Source organism: Ranitomeya variabilis, chromosome 3, assembly GCF_051348905.1.
Source record: "Ranitomeya variabilis isolate aRanVar5 chromosome 3, aRanVar5.hap1, whole genome shotgun sequence".
NCBI classification, from domain to species: domain Eukaryota; kingdom Metazoa; phylum Chordata; class Amphibia; order Anura; family Dendrobatidae; genus Ranitomeya; species Ranitomeya variabilis.
In genome coordinates, this window is record NC_135234.1 from 389,814,031 (window position 1) to 389,836,779 (window position 22,749).

The following is a 22,749-nucleotide window of genomic DNA, read 5'->3' on the forward strand; positions in this document are numbered from 1 at the left end:
TGTGTGTAGAAGTCCTGGTGCCCCAACAGGTTTTGGGTTCCTGCCCATGAGGCAAAATTGCTGCACTTGCTCTGCAGAGACAGCCTATCACAACATACATGTCCCATGTACCTGTAAAGCCATCTGAGAAGACTGAATCAACTACTCAACAGACCCCCAGAGAAAAGGTAGCTTGGTCAGGAAGAGAAGTCAAATGGAGAGTTCTTGGGACTACATGGTGTGCAGCGCTTCTGTTGCAGAGGAGTTAGCAGAGTGTGGTAGAAAGATCCAACCACAGAGTGTTTCTTGTAAGCAAAATAGAGTTATACAATAGAGTATGGATGAGCGGACCCATAGATGTTCGTGTTCGTTGGGTTCGACCAAACTTGAGACCAAGTTCGGCTCGGGTAGAAGAACTGAACCTGAACTTGAACCTAAACTCAAATCCCATAGTAATCAGTGGGGATCCAAACTTAAGAGCTGGAGAATCTCTCGGTCTCCCTCTATTTCCTCCCTGAACTGTAAAACAAATTTCTAGAAGTCCATTTTTGGAGTTCAGCACCGAACAGTAGGTGTCCGGTACAAGCCCAGAACTATACAATTTGGGTTCGCTCATCTCTAGAATAGAGCAAAGTATTGGCACAAGTCAAGATCATATTTTAAAATAAGATTAAAATAAAGCCTATATTATGACCCTACAGACGTATTTAAATAATGGACTTGTGTGGGGTGATAGAAAACCTTCTGCAGCTCTCACTGGTCACAACATGCACCAGGTATGCAGTATGGTCATGATTTCAATACTGACTGTTCCCACTGTTTCATTTTTCCAAAAATAAAGATGTGTAACTGAATAACACAAAATATATCTCACCTGAATAGATTTGTAAAATATGACAACCTATTGCCTCTAATTTCTGCAATTTTTAATGAAAGGGTAGAAACAATTTTAGTTTCCCAGGCCTTGTGCACATGGAATGGTAATGCTGAGGATTTTCCATGCGGATTTGGAATGGCTCAAACAGTGTTAATAGAATAAAGGTTTATGTTTCTGCAGAATCAATTTTTAAGTGCTGTTTGCATTCTCGTCAGTCTCTAAGTGCAATTAAATACAAGAATCGTATTCAGTGTGTGGTTGATACCAGCATTGAGCTTTTGGAAAGGATCTGTAATGACTGCATATACGTAGGAAATGTGTATTTAATTATTTACAACCTCTGTATTGTTGTGTTATTCTGCTTCTATTTCTTGGGAAACACGGATTCAATTTAATGAGATGAATATTAAAAAGTAGTTTATCTACACTGTTGCAAGCCTTTTTTATTCTTTATTCTTTTATTCTTTTGTCCGGTAAATAGATGAGTCTAGTTAATCCCGGCACTGTACTCATCATTAGCAAGAAAGAGTTGCTTTATTTTCTGTGCTTTAGTTTTTTGTTACAGTGTTCTCAAACAGACAAATATATTAATATTTTATGTGAGATTTATCCTGATAATGACCAAGCACCATATATTTATGGCGCATAGACCTGGGCTTTAATCCTACGTCTAAACTTATGGTGGGGGACTAACGCTCCCAATCAAGCAGGAGTACGTCGGGTCTCTTGTTCCTGAGACAGCTGTGAATGCAGAAGAGGAGACAGAAGCAAGTTATCAGAACTTCTGTCTTCTTCTCTGCCATCTGCATAGTACTCACTGCAATGCCAATGCTTCTGTAGGACCTGCTGATCATATTGTCAACTTGGCATCTGCAGGAAAAAGCAGAGCCACTGGCACTTAGCAGACCTATATCAGCTCTGCCAGCAGGGTCGTCAGACAATAGGGACTGTTATCCTCTGTAACTCAGGCACCTTTGAATTCCCCAATTGCAGAGGAAAAACTGCATAATAAGGTAAAATTAAATGAACATAAAAACTAAACATACTCTTTGCAGAAGTGATCATGCAAAGATGGTTCTCACTATAAGGGCTTGTTCACATGACCGTTCAACATGGCCGAGTGCTATCCGATGTTTTATAGGATAGAACTCGGCCCAATGTCATACTAAAGGGCAGTGCAGAGCTGTGATTTTCTAATCATACCGATTCGACATGAGATACAAGACTATGGGTGAGTGTGAAACATCAGACAGAACTTTAATGTCCGCCGATTACAGTCTGACATACGTGCACAAGGGAGGAGATGGAGAAATTAATTTATCGGTCTTCTCCCGACGTGTGCTGTGATTCTCTCATGCAAGAGAATCGTATCATACTCAGATGACGCTCGGGTCAATCTCTGACAGAATTTGAGCTGAGTGTCATTAGCATATTCCACCTGAGTCTCTCACATGAAAGACCATACGCTCCTGTGTTCACGGCCTAAGGAGCGGTTTTTCAACATAACAATGCTAGGCGGCTTGTTGTTCATGCTACCGTGAGCAGCCTGGGTGGCCTAAATGTGCTACCATAAAAAGCAGCCTCTCTGTACTTGTCTTTCATCACGCACCGAACATCATTATATGTAAAAGATAAGTGGGAAGCACGATACACGATATCTCACTGTGGGGGCAGCAAAGTAGTTTTGTAGCACTAGGGTCCTGGGTTCAAATCCCAACAACGACAACATCTTCAAGGAGTTTTTATGTTCTCCCTGTGTTTGCAAGGATTTCCTCTTACACTTCAAAGAAGTACATACTGTATAGGGTATTTAGATTGTGAGCCCCAGTAGGGACAATGATGATAATATCTGTAAAGTGCTGTGAAATTAATGGCGCTACATTAGCAAGTAAACTAAATAAATATATATAATATCTCAGAGAAATTACACAAAATCTATGAAAAATAAAACAATACCATCACAAAAAAAACAACAAGAAAACATAATAAACTGGAGAAATCTGATTTTTTCAATACAAGATACTGTATACTATTAACCACTTCATGACCTTGGGATTTTCCATTTTTCAGTGCTCGTTTTTCACTCCCCTCCTTCCCAGAGCCATAACTTTTTTATTTTTCCTTCTATATGGCCATGTGAGGGCTTATTTTTTGCTAAACAAGTTGTACTTTTGAACGACATCATTAGTTTTAGCATGTCGCGTACTAGAAAATGTGAAAAAAATTCCAAGTGCGGTGAAATTGCAAAAAAAAGTGCAATCCCACACTTTTTTGTTTGGCTTTTTTACTAGGTTCACTAAATGCTAAAACTGACCTGCCATTGTGATTCTCCAGGTAAGTATGAGTTCTTAGACACTGAACATGTCTAGGTTCTCTTTTATCTAAGTGGTGAAAAAAAATTCCAAACTTTGCTAAAAAAAAAAAAAAAATTGCGCCATTTTCTGATACCCTTAGCGTCTCCATTTTTCATGATCTGGGGTTGGGTGAGGGCTAATTTTTTGCATGCCGAAGTGTCGTTTTTAATGATACCACTTTGGTGCAGATACGTTCTTTTGATCGCATTTTAATTCAATGTCGCAATTCTGGCGTTTCGAATTTTTTCTCGCTACGCCATTTAGCGATCAGGTTAATCCTTTTCTTTTATTGATAGATTGGGTGATTCTGAATGCAGTGATACCAAATATGTGTAGGTTTGATTTTTTTTTTTATTGATTTATTTTGAATGGGGCGAAAGGGGGGTGATTTAAACTTTTATATATTTTTAGTTTTTTCACATTCTTTTAAACTTTTTTTTACTTTTGCCATGCTTCAATAGCCTCCATAGGAGGCTAGAATCTGGCACAACGCGATCAGCTTGGCTACATAGCAGCGGTCATCAGATCGCTGCTATGCAGCAGAAATGCAGGTGTGCTATGAGCGCCGACCACAGGGGGGCGCTCACAGCATGCCGGCATCAGTAACCATAGAGGTCTCAAGGACCTCTATGGTTACAATGCAGAAGCATCGCTGACCCCCCGATCATGTGACGTTTGACAGCGGCATTTAGCTAGTTAATAGCGGTGGGTGAATCACGATTTCACCCGCCGCTATTGCGGGCACATGTCAGCTGTTCAATACAGCTGCCATGTCCCAGCTTTGATGCGGGCTGACTGCTGGAGCCCTGCATCAAAGCGCAGTATCTGATCTCGGATGTACTCTCCCGTCCGAGGTCAGAAAGAGGTTAATAATGGTCCCCCATTATTGTAGTATTTTCCCCAAATTCTGGCCCTCATGGACTAATATTGATCTCCTGTTTGGCCTTTGGGGGCTATACCATTTAAAAAAAAAACCCTAATCTCCCACCTCTCCTTGCTCCCATGCCAAGCGCCTTTGTCCTTTTTCTTCTTCTGACTGGAACTCTTTCCCATACTTACCCTAAAGCCAAAGGCCTATCGGCTGGAGAGCATACTTCTTTCATGTTGCAGGTTCATAGTCACATCATGCAAGTGTTGCATTGCCAGCCCTGCTTGACATCATTATGCGCAAACTTGACTATGAACAGTGAGCAGGGAGCCAGTGGCCCTGTGCTCCACGATAGTTTTCAAATGGAAGTGCATTCGAGGATGAACCTCCAGTTGATAATATCGCTGGCCCCGAAAGACCCCTTTCAGTCACCTACCCACTGCGACTGAGATCGTTACGCCCTGGACTTACACATTAATTTCTAAGTAGCTCAAAATATTACTTAAAAAATAGTACAATGTGTCTTACAAAAAAAAAAAACTCTCACACTGCCATGTCAGTGAATAAGTATAAAAATGATGGCTGCTGAAAAAATGAAAAAAATCATTAAGATATTTTTAAGCCTGGTCATTAACCCATTGCACAAAAAGTCACATCTTTTGCATTCTGTCTCAAAAATGTGCCATTTTAACTGGCAGTGGCGTACATAAAATAACTAGAGGGAAGAATTTGAGCACATTTGTGTTAAAGTTTGTAACTTTTACAAAAAAAACGTATTTCAAGAATCAGTCTAAAATACCAGGAATTGTCAAAGTGGCGTAAAAATCAGTAAACTACCAAAATCATAAAAGACAATTTGCAAAATAGGTGTAAATCATTTGATGAATTTATTGCCAATCACAAAGTCACTAATTGAGAAGTATTCACGTTAAAAAACTGGTGGAAGTTCAATAATGATCTGGACCCTTAGCATTTTCAAGATATGTCATAGACTGAATCAGATGATCCCTTTCGGCCAATCAGTAGATCAAGTACAAGTTAATTACGGCTCCCTCGTGAGAACTATTGAGTACACTAGCCTAGTCTTACTGCGATAAAGACAAAATCAACAAAAATATTATGAATATGGCTATCACTAGCACAATTTTATCATACGTGTTCTAGGAGAAATTGAATGTTGACATGGCTTTGTACTAAGATGACCTTTTCCTCAAACAACCTCGTTGTTTTATCACATGTAATGCAGTCATTTAGTTTTCCTCTTGCGTATTCAATAAAGACAATATTGTAGATTTACATCAAAAGATCCATTTAAATCATTCTCCTTAAGTATGACTTCCAATAATATTTTATGCCTTTGCTCCGTGTTTTGTTTTACTAATACAATCAGTGCTGTAAATCAAACATTCTCCAGCAACTTTGAATTGAAGCGTGCAGAAAAAAAATAGATTATCTTTGGAGTGTTTCGTTGAGTGCTACGATATATTTGTAAGATGCTATAGCAGTGTCTGTTATTTCATTTTTCAAAATGCGACATGTTCTAGCTATAGGTTAGAGTTAGTGATCTTCCCATAGGCTTGAAAAACAGAAAAAAATGCATGTGCCAAATAATGGTTATAAAAAACAAGCTTAAAATCACTTGGCATTTGCTGAATGCATTGAAAAAGGAAACAAAGGGGTAAAGGAAGCAAGAAACAGTTCTCTTATTATAATAATGTAGCGTTCAGAATGGCTGCTCATGCTAGAACAGCAAGGCTCCAGAGTTCACAAAAGTGCAAAGTACTGCAGTGGGTATGCACAGGAAAAAGGCCAAAGAGCCCGGCTCACGCCCACTGAAGTACTTTAGTCTGCTCTGGTCAGGATAGAGAAGTACACTAGCACAGAAGTATGATGGCGGGGAGACTGTGTAAATGACAAAGGAAGCATCATCCACATGAAGCAAGAAGGAGGACTGCACTGCTAGATGATGGGAGGTGATGGACCAAGACCAGCGACACCCCTGGGACATGGCCACCTCATGGGTGAGTATAATAATAAGTCTTTTTCTTATATTGCAGGCCAGATTGGGGGCAGATATATAGCATATTAGAATGCTGTATATCAGGGCTGAAAGGTACTGACCTTACCTTATGGGAAAAACATGGTGGCAGGTTCCCGGAACAAGTAAGTTGGTTTTCCCAATATAATCTAGAACCCCTACCTTTAACACCTCTTGTTCCACAGTCTACCAGTCTGTACGTATATAAGTTCCCAAATTCTCATGCATATTCAAAAAATACCTTTTAAATTTAGTTTGTGCTGTATGAAATGTGTACGGTCCAGTCCGCTGGATGTTGGCCTTTGCCTTGCGCCTAGTGTTGAGCATTCCGATACCGCAAGTATCGGGTATCGGCCGATATTTGCTGTATCGGAATTCCGATACCGAGATCCGATATTTTTGTGGTATCGGGTATCGGTATCGAAACAACATTAATGTGTAAAATAAAGAATTAAAATAAAAAATATTGCTATACTCACCTCTCCGACGCAGCCTGGACCTCACCGAGGGAACCGGCAGCGTTCTTTGCTTAAAATGCGCGCTTTTCCTTCCTTCCGTGACGTCACGGCTTCTGATTGGTCGCGTGCCGCCCATGTGGCCGCGACGCGACCAATCACAGCAAGCCGTGACGTAATTTTCAGGTCCTTCTAGGCATTCAGTATTTTAAAATTACGTTCCGGCTTTGTGATTGGTCGCGTCACGGTCACATGGGCGACGCGACCAATCACAAGCCGTGACGTCACGGGAGGCTGGACACGCGCGCATTTTAAAATGCGCGCGTGTCCTGCCTCCCGTGACGTCCCGGCTTGTGATTGGTCGCGTCGCCCATGTGGCCGCGACGCGACCAATCACAGCAAGCCGTGACGTAATTTTAGGTCCTTCAGGATTTTAAAATTACGTTCTGGCTTGTGATTGGTCGCGTCGCGGTCACATGGGCGACGCGACCAATCACAAGCCGTGACGTCACGGGAGGCAGGACAAGCGCGCATTTTAAAATGCGTGCGTGTCCAGCCTCCCGTGACGTCACGGCTTGTGATTGGTCGCGTCGCCCATGTGACCGCGACGCGACCAATCACAAGCCAGAACGTAATTTTAAAATCCTGAAGGACCTAAAATTACGTCACGGCTTGCTGTGATTGGTCGCGTCGCGGCCACATGAGCGGCACGCGACCAATCACAAGCCGGGACTTCACGTAAGGAAGTAAATGAGCGAATTTTAAGCAAACAACGCTGCCGGTTCCCTCGGTGAGGTCCAGGCTGCGTCGGAGAGGTGAGTATAGCAATATTTTTTATTTTAATTCTTTCTTTTACACATTAATATGGATCCCAGGGCCTGAAGGAGAGTTTCCTCTCCTTCAGACCCTGGGAACCATCAGGGATACCGTCCGATACTTGAGTCCCATTGACTTGTATTGGTATCGGGTATCGGTATCGGATTGGATCCGATACTTTGCCGGTATCGGCTGATACTTTCCGATACCGATACTTTCAAGTATCGGACGGTATCGCTCAACACTACTTGCGCCTCATCTATTCCTGCAATCGCCTCCTACTGCCCTGATTCATCCTATATTATCCACACAGTGCTGTAGATCTCACGCCTGTGATGTTGAAGCCCATGCCTTTAACACAGAAAGACCTCCAATTTTTAAAAAAATTGTACAGAAAAGATAGAGATAAAACAGTAGAAAAAGCCAATGATAGCCTTCAGTGCAATACCCTCAATAAGGTAGCAACCTATGTCAAATATGTATCACATAACAGAGTACCCTTAGAATTAAATAAAGTACTGACCCAAAGAACTGTAAGTGCTAGTTCTAAACAATGTATAAACTATCAAGCAATAAGCTTAAATCTGGTCCAGTAAGAATACCCCAATATAGCAAATAATAAACTCAGTACGATAAATAGAATATCAGAGATAACTTGTACATTGAACACAATTGTAATGATAAAGTCTGTAATGGGGAAATAAGCACAAAAGATCTGTCATGGAAAAACCAGCAGAGTTGACCATGAGTATCCGAAGGACTTATAAGTTGAGGCAGAGGAGGGAGAAGGAAGCCTCACACATATCGCCACCAGACCTGTGGCTTTTTTAGGAGTTAAGTAATGGGAGTAAAGGACAGAGTAGAAGTTGAAGCCTGCGCAGGAGCACTTTCCTCTGCCCTACTAAGGGTCGAGCAAACTCCTGTAATGCACATGTGTTGACAGTAGCAGAGCAAGGTGCGCCTGTGCAGGCCAATGCTTCCGCTGCAGAAGAACAAGATTTTTAGGGCTTTGCCGATAACACAGAAAGCATCATCCACATGAATCAAGGCAAAAGGACGTGATTGGCGGATAGAGCATGCGCTGGGTTAAGACCATAAACACACATCAGTTCCCTTTAATTAGATACTAAAGACCCCCAGATAAAATAAAAAATACATATACTCACCACCACACGGAACAGGTCTGTTTGACGGAAATGTGAAGGTTGCGGCGGTCATGTGACATAATGTTATGTAAACCCCAGGGGTAACAGCGCTAACATCATTGGAACAGCACTAGTCTGGGAGATGAGTAAATTTATTTATTTTATCTGGAGGGCTTCACCATTTAAGGAGTGGGCAACTACTCTAAGGATCTTCAAAGCCTGAACTCCAGGTATGAGGATCTTGTAGATTATTTCCACTGTTTTTATAATGAAGCTTATGTCCTAATCGGCCCTTATAGAGTTGTTGCAAGTTCACTTCTTTGAACATTGATAAAATTAACTTTTGTGATGAACTGATATGTCTTTATTTCTATGTTTGTAAGTTGAATAAAAAATACACAATAATTTTAAGGGTTTGTATGGGAATGAGTATTTGATGACATATATACAAGATAGGTCATCAATATTGGATCAGATTGGGTCTAATCAAAGTGTCTATACCTCCATTGAAAGCATAGAATCCGGTGCCGGCTATTACTGACTACTGCAACACAGCTCTTATTCTTTTGGTAGAAGATTTACTGCAACAGTCACTACATTTTGAGTTGAGTTGTGCAATGTTTACATCCAGCCACCGCTGAAGAAAAAAAAACAGCTGACCATGGGAGATATGGGCATTGGACCTTCACCCAACTGTTGTTGATTACCTATCAACCTACTATCCTGGAAATAGGTAATCAAATACTTGTACCTGGACAACATCTTTAAGGGTAGTTTTACAGATACAGTATTACTTTTGGACAAAAAACAGTGCAGTTTTTAGTACAGTTTTTCCCCAAAATCCAGGAATGCATTTGAAAGGAATAAGATATATGGAGGTAGGAGTTATCTGTTTCATTCATTCTGGATCCACTTCTCTGGCTCAAGATGCTGCATCAAAAACTGTTGTATGTTTTTTAAAATATATAACAGTATGTGTTAGTGAAGAAACTTGTCAGAATCTACAGTAAGCTGTGAGAAGATGTGAACCTTTTAACCTGAGTTCAAGGCAGGTGTTTTAATAAAAGCTGATAACTATTCTCAGATCATTACTTAAGCAGAATCACACAAAAAATCTTGTAGCAAGGCTCATCAAGCGGTTAATGTTGAATTTTATCATTGTTACCCCCTATAAGTGGCAAAAGCATTCGTCTACTTCCTCTCTGAAGAGGCTATTTGCGCATTTAATTTCTCAGAGTAACATTTCATGGCCTATAAGTCTCCTTACCCAAAGTGGCATTCTCTAGGAGGAGAAACTTTCCCACTTAGACCTTCTATCAGATGCCTTTCACTTAGTCAGAACAGACCTGCTTCTTTTTTATGATAAAAGGCAAAATCCCCAAAACACGTCTGCAAATGGGGTATCTGGTTTGGCTTTTTATTCTAAGTCATGTGGCAGGGCTCATTAAAGGGTCACTATTGACTTTTACGATTGCTAACCCAATTAGTGTCACTGGAGTTCTTGTCCTCTTCCTTTCTGAAGTAGCTAAATCTCCCGCTTTGTACAATTGATGGTACTAGAGTTCTAGTCTGAAGCATTACAATGAAACCCTGCAAAGTGCCCTGGATGAAGCTGCACCTCTTATACATAGAACAACTCGGCACAGATGGCGACAACCGTGGCACATGCTGCAAACACGTTTCCTGCAGCGGTGCTCCAGGGGCGCCGAATGTCTGTGGAGAAAATCTAATCTACCCAAAGATTTCATCCATTATAAGTTCATGCTAAAAACATACAACTCTGCCCTTCACCTCTCCAAACAAACCTATTTCAACACCCTTATCACCTCGCTGTTCAATAACCCTAAACGTCTCTTTGACACTTTCCAGTCCCTACTCAACCCAAGAGTGCAGGCCCCAACCACGGATCTCTGTGCTGACGATATGGCCAATTACTTCAAAGAAAAAATTGACCACATTCGACAGGAAATTATCTCCCAATCCCTTCATACCATGCAGTGTCCTCCCTCCCCCACTGCATCTAGTTCACTCTCTGACTTTGAACCTGTTACAGAAGAAGAAGTAATCAGGCTCCTTGCATCTTCTTGCCCAACCACTTGCACCAGTGAACCCATTCCGTCACATCTCCTCCAGTCCCTTTCCCCAGCTGTCACCTCTCACCTAACAAAAATATTCAACCTTCTCTCACTTCCAGTATTTTTCCCTCCTCATTTAAGCATGCCATCATACATCCATTACTTAAAAAAACATCCCTCGATCAAAACTGTGCCGCTAATTATAGACCTGTCTCTAATCTTCCCTTTATCTCCAAACTCCTCAAATGCCTGGTCCACTCCCGTCTTACCCGCTATCTTTCAGATAACTCTCTTCTCGACCCTCTTCAATCTGGTTTCCGCTTTTTACACTCTACTGAAACTGCCCTCACTAAAGTCTCTAATGACCTACTAACAGCTAAATCTAATGGTCACTACTCCATGCTAATTCTCTTGGATCTCTCCGCAGCATTTGACACTATGGATCATCAGCTTCTCCTCACTATGCTCCGCTCCATCGGCCTCAAGGACACCGTTCTCTCCTGGTTCTCCTCCTATCTCTCTGACCGCTCCTTCACTGTATCTTTTGCTGGTTTCTCCTTCTCTCACCTTCCGCTTACTGTTGGGGTTCCTCAAGGATCAGTCCTAGGCCCCCTCCTCTTCTCTTTGTATACTGCCCCTATTGGACAAAAAATCAGTAGATTTGGTTTCCAGTACCATCTCTATGCTGACGCCACCCAATTATACACTTCTTCTCCTGATATCATGCCGACCTTTTTAGAACACACCAGTGATTGTCTTACCGCTGTCTCTAAAATTATGTCCTCCCTCTATCTGAAACTGAACCTGTCAAAAACTGAACTCCTCGTGTTTTCTCCCTCTACTAACCTACCTTTGCCTGACATTGCCATCTCCTTGTGCGGTTCCACCATTACTCCAAAGCAACATGCCTGCTGCCTTGGGGTCATACTTGATTCCGAGCTTTCATTCACCCCCACATCCAATCACTGGCTCACTCTTCTTATCTGCATCTCAAAAACATTTCTAGAATTCGCCCTTTTCTTACTTTTGACTCTGCAAAAACTCTTACTGTTTCACTTATTCATTCTCGTCTGGACTATTGTAACTCTCAACTAATCGGTCTCCCTCTTACCAAACTCTCCCCGTTCCAGTCTGTCCTGAATGCTGCTGCCAGGATCATATTCCTCACCAACCGTTACACCGATGCCTCTACCTTGTGCCAGTCATTACACTGGCTACCCATCCACTCCAGAATGCAGTACAAAACTACTACCCTCATCCACAAAGCACTCCATGGCTCAGCACCACCCTACATCTCCTCTCTGGTCTCAGTCTACCACCCTACGCGTGCCCTCCGTTCCAAAAAATATTAGTAAATTATTGGCCCTTGGACTAGGAGAAGCATACAGTACTGTGCAAAAGTTTTAGGCTGGTGTGGAAAAATGCTGCAAACCAAAAATGTTTTCAATAAAAGAAGTGTTAATAATTAACTTTTGTTGTCAAGTAACAATGCAAAGTGAATGAACAGAAAAGAAATCAAAATCTAATTAAGATTTAGTGTAACAACTTTTTTTTATTCATATCATAGCACAACCTATCAAAGCATTACTTTAACACTTCTGTGAATGTAGCCTTTTGTTTTTTCATGGAATCTGAGACAGACTTGATGATGTTGAGATGATTGCTCTGTGGAAGGGCATATCATCACTTCCTGGACTCTTTATCAAACATGGTGGAGGTATCTTGCAACACTGGGGCTGCATTTCAGCAAATGGAGTTGGGAATTTGGTTAAAATTAATTCTATCCTTAAGGCCTAAGGCTGGAATCACACAATGTTTTCATGAATGTTTAATGGCTCCATCGGAGCATATGTCTGAACCCCCGAAGTCACTGAACATTGGAGAAAACGCTGTGTGAACCCAGTCTAAGAAACATAGACAGATACTTATCCATCATGAAATACCATCAGGGAGGCATTTGATTGGCTCTATATATGTTCTGCAGAAGCTCTATAGTTATCCTGCAACAGGACAACAAAATCAGACATACACACAATGTAATTAAAAACTATCTTCAGCAGAAGAACAAGGAATCCTGGAATTGATTACTTGGCCCCCACAGAGAACTGATCTGAGCATCATTGGGTCTGCCTGACACTACATGAAAAGATAGAAGACTTTGCATAAGCTCACATCCACAAAAGACCTGTGGTTAGTTCTCATAGATATTTGGAACAACCTCCCTGCCGAGTATCTTCAAAATCTGAGTGCAAGTCTGCCTAGAAGAATTTATGCTTTCATGCTATGTCATGCTGTTTTGAGGGCAAAGACTGGTCACACTAAATATTGATTTGCTTTAGATCTCTATTTTGCTCATTCACTTTTGAATTTTGTTAGTTGATAAAAATAATTTATTGACGCTTACATTTTTTTTTTAAGCATTCTTACTTTGCAGCAGTTTTTTCATAGATGCCTAAGACTTTTGTATAGAGCTCTACAATTGCTGTTAGGTCCATAAATGTTTGGACAGAGTTTTGGTATTTAGCCGCTTACCAAAGCATATTAAAGATAGAGTTATGTAATTAATATGGGTTTAAAGTACAGATTCTAAGCTTTAATTTGAGGGCTCTTAATTGGAGTGAGGGTTTAGGATTTACAGCTCTATCATATAATAGCTCTGGAAAATCATTATTTGGACAGACAAAACTAAGATCAACCTGTACCATAATGATGGGAAGAAGAAAATATGGAGAAGGCTTGGAAAGGCTCATGATCCAAAGCACACCACATCCTCTGTAAAACATGGTGGAGGCAGTATGATAGCATGGGCATGTATGGCTTCCAATGGCACTGGGTCACTAGTGTTTATTGATGATGTGACTGAGGACAGAAGCAGCCAGATGAATTCTGAAATATACAGGACTATACTTTCTGCTCAGATTCAACAAAATGCAGCTAAGTTGATTGGACGCAGTTTCATAGTACAGTGTTGTGATTCGGTTCGTGGGCTCCCCCGGTGGTCTCTTGTGGTACTGGTGTCCTGCAAGCTTTGCCTTCTCAGTTCACCTGTTCCTATCAGGATGTGGGAGTATCCTATTTAACCTTGCTCCTCAGTCATTCTAATGCTGGCCATCAATGTATCCAGAGTGATTCTGTTGCATGTTCCTGCTCCCAGTTTTCTGCTCAGCTAAGTTGGACACTTTAGTCCTTAAGTCTATTTTTGTATGTTTTGTCCAGTTTGCACTTATGTGAATCTCTGCAGCTGGAAGCTCTTGTTGGGCTGAAATTACCACTCCAGTGGCATGAGTTGTCACATGAGTTAAGGTAATTTCAGGATGGTGTTTTGAAGGGTTTTGCAGCTGACCGCGAAGTCCTCTGTTGTATCTTTCTGCTATTTAGTTAGCGGGCCTCTCTGTGCTAAATCTGCTTTCATACTACGTGTGTCTTTTCATCTGCTCTCACCGTTATTATATGTGGGGGGCTGCTATCTCCTGTGGGGACATTCTCTGGAGGCAAGCCAGGACTGTGTTTTCTTCTACCAGGGGTAGTTAGTTCTCCGGCTGGCGCGTGGCATCTAGAGACAACGCAGGAATGCCCCCTGGCTACTTCTAGTGTGGTGTGTAGGTTTAGCATCGCGGTCAGCTCTAGTTTCCATCACCCAAGAGCTTGTCCGTTTATTCTATGCTTCTGATGTTTCCTTGCCATTGGAAACCATAACAGTATGGCCAGCCCAAATGTTTAATCTATAGGCTGAAGCAGGAGAGAAAAGGAACTGTGTGAAACTTTTTTTTTTTTTTTTTTTTTTTCCTTCCTCTGAAGTTGCACTCCAGCTCTAATTGCAGTCTCCTGTTTTCCTCTCCTCTTAACCCCTGAATGGCTCAGACTTTATCTGTTGAAATATGGATCCCCAGAGTCTGGCTACCAATTTGAATAATCTTGCCTCTAAAGTTCAGAATATACAAGATTTTTTGTTACATGCTCCTCGGTCTGAACCTAAAATTCCTATACCGGAGTTTTTTTCTGGAGATCGATCTTGTTTTCTAAATTTTAAATACAATTGTAAATTGTTTCTTTCGCTGAGATCTCATTCTGCTGGAGATCCTGCCCAGCAAGTAAAAATTGTTATTTCTTTACTGCGGGGTGACCCCCAAAATTGGGCATTTTCATTGGCACCAGGGGATCCTGCGTTGCTCAATGTGGATGCGTTTTTTCTGGCTTTGGGGTTGCTTTATGAGGAACCAAATTTGGAGATTCAGGCTGAGAAAGCCCTAATAGCCCTCTCTCAGGGGCAAGATGAAGCCGAAATATATTGCCAAAAATTTCGAAAATGGTCTGTGCTTACTCAGTGGAATGAGTGCGCTCTGGCGGCAATTTTCAGAGAAGGTCTCTCTGATGCTGTAAAAGACATCATGGTGGGGTTTCCTGCGCCTACTGGTCTGAATGAGTCCATGACAATGGCAATTCAGATTGATCGGCGTTTACGGGAACGCAAACCTGTGCACCAGTTGGCGGTGTCTTCTGAAGAGGCACCACAGAGTATGCAATGTGATAGCTTTCTGTCCAGAAGCGAACGACAGATTTATAGGCGCAAAAATCATTTGTGCTTCTATTGTGGAAATTCTACTCATGTTATATCAGCATGCTCTAAACGAACAAAGAAAGTTGATAAATCCTCTGCTATTGGCACTTTGCAGTCCAAGTTTATTTTGTCTGTAACTCTAATTTGTTCGTTATCTTCTATTGTTGCGGATGCATATGTGGATTCTGGCGCCGCTTTGAGTCTTATGGATTGGTCCTTTGCCAGGCGCTGTGGGTTTGATCTAGAGCCTCTGGAAGTTCCTATACCTTTAAAGGGTATTGATTCTACACCATTGGCTAGTAATAAACCACAATACTGGACACAAGTGACTATGCGTATGACTCCAGACCATCAAGAGGTGATTCGTTTCCTTGTACTGTATAATCTACATGATGTGTTGGTGCTGGGATTGCCATGGTTGCAAACTCATAACCCAGTCCTTGACTGGAAAACAATGTCTGTACTAAGCTGGGGATGTCAGGGAAATCATGGGGACACATCTTTGGTCTCCATTGCTTCATCTATTCCCTCTGAAATTCCTGAGTTTTTGTCTGATTATCGTGAGGTTTTTGAGGAATCTACTCTTAATTCTCTTCCTCCTCACAGAGATTGCGATTGCGCCATAGATTTGATCCCTGGCAGTAAATTTCCTAAGGGTCGTCTATTCAATCTGTCTGTACCTGAACATGCTGCCATGCGAGAGTATATTAGGGAGTCCTTGGAAAAGGGACATATTCGTCCTTCTTCGTCTCCTCTTGGAGCGGGGTTCTTTTTCGTAGCTAAAAGCGATGGTTCTTTGAGACCTTGTATTGATTATAGACTCTTGAATAAGATCACAGTCAAGTATCAGTATCCTTTGCCATTGCTGACAGATTTATTTGCTCGCATTGAGGGGGCGAAGTGGTTCTCTAAGATTGATCTTCGCGGTGCGTATAATTTGGTGCGAATTAAGCAGGGGGATGAGTGGAAAACCGCATTTAATACGCCCGAGGGCCATTTTGAGTATTTGGTGATGCCTTTTGGTCTGTCAAATGCCCCTTTGGTCTTTCAGTCTTTTATGCACAATATTTTCCGTGAATATCTGGATAAATTTATGATTGTGTATTTGGACGATATCTTGATTTTTTCGGATGACTGGGAATCTCATGTTCAACAAGTTAGGAGGGTTTTTCAGGTTTTGCGGACCAATTCTCTGTTTGTTAAAGGTTCAAAGTGTGTTTTTGGGGTTCAGAAGATTTCTTTTTTGGGGTACATTTTTTCCCCCTCTTCTATTGAGATGGATCCTGTGAAGGTTCGGGCTATTTGTGACTGGACGCAACCGACTTCTCTTAAGGGCCTTCAGAAATTTTTGGGCTTTGCTAACTTTTATCGTCGATTCATAACTGGTTTTTCTAGCGTTGTCAGGCCTCTGACTGATTTGACTAAAAAGGGTGCTGATGTTGCAGATTGGTCTCCTGCTGCTGTGGAGGCCTTTCGGGAGCTTAAGCGCCGTTTTTCTTCTGCTCCGGTGTTGTGCCAGCCTGATGTTTCTCTTCCTTTTCAGGTGGAAGTTGATGCTTCCGAGATCGGAGCGGGGGCGGTTTTGACGCAGAAAAGTTCAGATTGTTCAGTGATGAGACCTTGTGCGTTCTTTTCTCGAAAATTTTCGCCCGCCGAGCGAAATTATGACGTCGGTAATCAGGAGCTTTTGGCGATGAAGTGGGCATTCGAGGAGTGGCGTCATTGGCTTGAGGGTGCTAAACATCAGGTGGTGGTCTTGACTGATCACAAAAATTTGATTTATCTTGAGTCGGCCAGACGTCTGAATCCTAGACAGGCGCGCTGGTCGTTGTTTTTCTCCCGGTTTAATTTTGTGGTTTCGTATCTGCCAGGTACTAAGAATGTGAAGGCGGATGCCCTTTCTAGGAGTTTTGAACCTGATTCCCCTGGTGATTCTAAACCTACGGGTATACTTAAGGATGGGGTGATATTGTCTGCTGTCTTCCCAGACCTGTGACGTGCTTTACAAGAGTTTCAGGCGGATCGGCCTGATCGTTGTCCGCCTGGTAGATTGTTTGTGCCGGATGAGTGGACCAATAGAGTCATCTCGGAGGTTCATTCTTCTGCGTTGGCAGGTCATCCGGGAATTTTTGGTACCAGAGATTTGGTGGCTAGGTCCTTCTGGTGGCCTTCCCTGTCTCGGGACGTGCGTACTTTTGTGCAGTCTTGCGATGTTTGTGCTCGGGCCAAGCCTTGTTGTTCTCGGGCTAGTGGGTTGTTGTTGCCCTTGCCTGTTCCTAAGAGGCCTTGGACACACATCTCTATGGATTTTATTTCTGATCTCCCTGTTTCTCAGAAGATGTCCGTCATTTGGGTGGTGTGTGACCGCTTTTCTAAGATGGTTCATTTGGTGCCCTTGCCCAAGCTGCCTTCCTCATCTGAGTTGGTGCCCCTGTTTTTTCAGAATGTGGTTCGGCTGCATGGTATTCCGGAGAATATCGTTTCCGACAGGGGATCCCAGGCTGTGTCCAGATTTTGGCGGGCGTTTTGTGCCAGGATGGGCATTGATTTGTCTTTTTCGTCTGCATTTCATCCCCAGACAAATGGCCAGACGGAACGTACTAATCAGACCTTGGAGACTTATTTGAGATGTTTTGTGTCTGCTGATCAGGATGACTGGGTCTCCTTTTTGCCGTTGGCTGAGTTTGCCCTTAATAATCGGGCCAGTTCTGCCACTTTGGTCTCCCCTTTCTTTTGCAATTCAGGGTTCCATCCTCGTTTTTCATCTGGTCAGGTGGAGTCTTCGGATTGTCCTGGAGTGGATACCATGGTGGATAGGTTGCATCGTATTTGGGGGCAGGTGGTGGACAATTTGGAGTTGTCCCAGGAGAGGACTCAACGTTTTGCTAATTGCCATCGTCGTGTTGGTCCTCGTCTTCGTGTTGGGGACTTGGTGTGGTTGTCCTCCCGTTTTGTCCCTATGAGGGTCTCTTCTCCTAAGTTTAAGCCTCGGTTCATCGGTCCTTATAAGATTTTGGAAATTCTTAACCCTGTGTCTTTTCGTTTGGACCTCCCAGCATCCTTTGCTATCCATAATGTCTTCCATCGGTCATTATTGCGGAGGTATGAGGTACCACTTGTGCCTTCTGTTGAGCCTCCTGCTCCTGTGCTGGTTGAGGGTGAATTGGAGTACGTGGTGGAGAAAATCTTGGACTCCCATGTTTCCAGACGGAGACTTCAATATCTGGTGAAATGGAAGGGCTACGGTCAAGAGGATAATTCTTGGGTTACAGCTTCTGATGTTCATGCTTCTGATTTGGTCCGTGCCTTTCATAGGGCTCATCCAGATCGCCCTGGTGGTTCTTGTGAGGGTTCGGTGCCCCCTCCTTAAGGGGGGGGTACTGTTGTGATTCGGTTCGTGGGCTCCCCCGGTGGTCTCTTGTGGTACTGGTGTCCTGCAAGCTTTGCCTTCTCAGTTCACCTGTTCCTATCAGGATGTGGGAGTATCCTATTTAACCTTGCTCCTCAGTCATTCTAATGCTGGCCATCAATGTATCCAGAGTGATTCTGTTGCATGTTCCTGCTCCCAGTTTTCTGCTCAGCTAAGTTGGACACTTTAGTCCTTAAGTCTATTTTTGTATGTTTTGTCCAGTTTGCACTTATGTGAATCTCTGCAGCTGGAAGCTCTTGTTGGGCTGAAATTACCACTCCAGTGGCATGAGTTGTCACATGAGTTAAGGTAATTTCAGGATGGTGTTTTGAAGGGTTTTGCAGCTGACCGCGAAGTCCTCTGTTGTATCTTTCTGCTATTTAGTTAGCGGGCCTCTCTGTGCTAAATCTGCTTTCATACTACGTGTGTCTTTTCATCTGCTCTCACCGTTATTATATGTGGGGGGCTGCTATCTCCTGTGGGGACATTCTCTGGAGGCAAGCCAGGACTGTGTTTTCTTCTACATGGGGTAGTTAGTTCTCCGGCTGGCGCGTGGCATCTAGAGACAACGCAGGAATGCCCCCTGGCTACTTCTAGTGTGGTGTGTAGGTTTAGCATCGCGGTCAGCTCTAGTTTCCATCACCCGAGAGCTTGTCCGTTTATTCTATGCTTCTGATGTTTCCTTGCCATTGGAAACCATAACAGTACAGCTGGAAAATGACCCCGAACATACTGTGAAAGCAACCCAGGAGAACTGGAGTATTCTGCATTGGCCTAGTCCATCCTCAAATCTCAGCCCCATTGAGCAGGCATTTTACATGCTTAACCCCTTCCCGACCTGTGACACAGCGTATGCGTCATGAAAGTCGGTGCCAATCCGACCTGTGACGCATATGCTGTGTCACAGAATGATCGCGTCCCTGCAGATCGGGTGAAGGGGTTAACTCCTATTTCACCCGATCTGCAGGGAGAGGGGGAGTTGTACTTCAGCCCAGGGGGGGTGGCTTCACCCCCCCGTGGCTACGATCGCTCTGATTGGCTGTTGAAAGTGAAACTGCCAATCAGAGCGATTTGTAATATTTCACCTATGAAAATGGTGAAATATTACAATCCAGCCATGGCCGATGCTGCAATAGCATCTGCCATGGCTGGAGACCCCGATCTGCCCCCACCCCACCCCACCGATTGCCCCCCCAGTCGTCCTTTTTGCCCCGATCTCCGTTCCGCTCCCCTCCTCCCTCCTGTCCGCTCCCCAGGTCCTCCGATCCCCCCCCCCCCCGTGTTCCGGTCCCACCCCCCCATACTTACCTAGCTCCGATGTCCCTCCCGGTGTCCGGCCGTCTGCTTCATGGGCGCCGCCATCTTGGAAAATGGCGGGCGCATGCGCAGTGCGCCCGCCGAATCTGCCAGCCGGCAGATTCGTTCCTGCACATTTTGATCGCTGTGATAAGTTCTATCACAGCGATCAAAATAAAAAAAATAGTAAATAAATCACCCCCTTTATCACCCCCATAGGTAGGGACAATAATAAAATACAGAAAATATAATTATTTTTGTTTTTCCATTAGGGTTAGGGTTAGGGGTAGGGTTAGGGGTAGGGTTAGGGGTAGGGGTAGGGTTGCACTTAGGGTTGCACTTAGGGTTGCACTTAGGGTTGCACTTAGGGCTAGGGTTGCACTTAGGGTTGCACTTAGGGTTGCACTTAGGGCTAGGGTTGCACTTAGGGTTGCACTTAGGGGTGCACTTAGGGTTGCACTTAGGGCTAGGGTTGCACTTAGGGTTGCACTTAGGGTTGCACTTAGGGCTAGGGTTGCACTTAGGGTTGCACTTAGGGTTGCACTTAGGGCTAGGGTTGCACTTAGGGTTGCACTTAGGGTTGCACTTAGGGTTGCACTTAGGGCTAGGGTTGCACTTAGGGTTGCACTTAGGGTTGCACTTAGGGTTGCACTTAGGGCTAGGGTTGCACTTAGGGTTGCACTTAGGGTTGCACTTAGGGCTAGGGTTGCACTTAGGGTTGCACTTAGGGTTGCACTTAGGGCTAGGGTTGCACTTAGGGTTGCACTTAGGGTTGCACTTAGGGTTGCACTTAGGGCTAGGGTTGCACTTAGGGTTGCACTTAGGGTTGCACTTAGGGCTAGGGTTGCACTTAGGGTTGCACTTAGGATTGCACTTAGGGTTGCACTTAGGGCTAGGGTTGCACTTAGGGCTAGGGTTGCACTTAGGGCTAGGGTTGCACTTAGGGCTAGGGTTAGAATTAGGGTTAGAATTAGGGTTAGAATTAGGGTTAGGGTTGGAATTAGGGTTAGAATTAGGCTATGTGCACACGGTGCGGATTTGGCTGCGGATCCGCAGCGGATTGGTCGCTGCGGATTCGTATCAGTTTTCCATCACATTTACAGTACCACGTAAACCTATGGAAAACCAAATCCGCTGTGCCCATGGTGCGGAAAATACAGCGTGGAAACGCTGCGTTGTATTTTCCGCAGCATGTCAATTCTTTGTGCAATTCCGCAGCGTTTTACACCTGCTCCATAATAGGAATCCGCAAGTGAAATCCACACAAAAAACACTGGAAATCCGCGGTAAATCCGCAGCTAAAGCGCAGTGCGTTTTACCTGCAGATTTTTCAAAAACTGCGGAAAAATCCACACAAATCCGCAACGTGAGCACATAGCCTTAGGGTTGGAATTAGGGGTAAGACTAGGGTTAGGGGTGTGTTGGGGTTACGGTTGTGGTTAGGGTTGGGATTAGAGTTAGGGGTGTGTTGGGGTTAGTGTTGGAGTTAGAATTGAGGGGTTTCCACTTTTTAGGCACATCAGGGGGTCTCCAAACGTGACACGGCGCCACCATTGATTCCAGCCAATCTTGCGTTGAAAAAGTAAAATGGTGCTCTCTCCCTTCCGAGCCCCGACGTGTGCCCAAACAGTGCTTTACCCCCACATATGGGGTACCAGCGTACTCAGGAGAAACTGATCAACAACTTTTGGGGTCCAATTTCTCCTGTAACCCTTGGGAAAATAAAAAATTGCGGGCTAAAAAATTATTTTTGAGGAAAGAAAAATGATTTTTTATTTTCACCGCTCTGCGTTATAAACTTCTGTGAAGCACTTGGGGGTTCAAAGTGCTCACCACACATCTAGATAAGTTCCCTTGGGGGTTTAGTTTCCAAAATGGGGTCACTTGTGGGGAGTTTCTACTGTTTAGGTTCATCAGGGGCTCTGCAAACGCAACGTGACGCCCGCAGAGCATTCCATCAAAGTCTGCATTTCAAAACATCACTACTTCACTTCCAAGCCCCGGCATGTGCCCAAACAGTGGTTTACCCCCACATATGGGGTATCACCGTACTCAGGAGAAACTGGACAACAACTCTTGGGGTCAAATTTCTCCTGTTACCCTTGGGAAAATAAAAAAATCAGGGCTAAAAAATTTTTTTTGAGGAAAGAAAACGTATTTATTATTTTCACGGCTCTGCGTTATAAACTTCTGTGAAGCACTTAGGGGTTCAAAGTGCTCACCACACATCTAGATAAGTTCATTTGGGGGTCTAGTTTCCAAAATGGGGTCACTTGTGGGGGGTTTCTACTGTTTAGGTACATCAGGGGCTCTGCAAACGCAACGTGACGCCTGCAGAGCATTCCATCAAAGTCTGCATTTCAAAACGTCACTACTTCCCTTCCGAACCCCGACGTGTGCCCAAACAGTGGTTTACCCCCACATATGGGGTATCAGCGTACTCAGGAGAAACTGGACAACAACTATTGGGGTCAAATTTCCCCTGTTACCCTTGGGAAAATAAAAAATTCAGGGCTAAAAAAAATTTTTTGAGAAAAGAAAAATTATTTTTTATTTTCATGGCTCTGCGTTATAAACTTCTGTGAAGCACTTGGGGGTTCAAAGTGCTCACCACACATCTAGATTAGTTCCTTGGGAGGTCTAGTTTCCAAAATGGGGTCAATTATGGGGAAGCTCCAATGTTTAGGCACACAGGGGCTCTCCAAACGCGACATGGTGTCCGCTAATGATTGGAGCTAATTTTCCATTCAAAAAGACAAATGGCGTGCCTTCCCTTCCAAGCCCTGCCGTGCACCCAAACAGTGGTTTACCCCCACATATGGGGTATCATCGTACTCAGGACAAACTGGACAACAACATTTGGGGTCCAATTTCTCCTG

The 22,749-nt window shown here is 43.6% G+C and overlaps 1 protein-coding gene across 1 annotated transcript in view; it reads left to right on the forward strand.

Annotated features, from left to right (window-relative positions):
* Positions 1–22,749, forward strand: part of C3H1orf94 (chromosome 3 C1orf94 homolog) — a 334,497-nt gene that overhangs the window by 29,230 nt on the left and 282,518 nt on the right. The gene's annotated exons all lie outside the window — the stretch shown is intronic.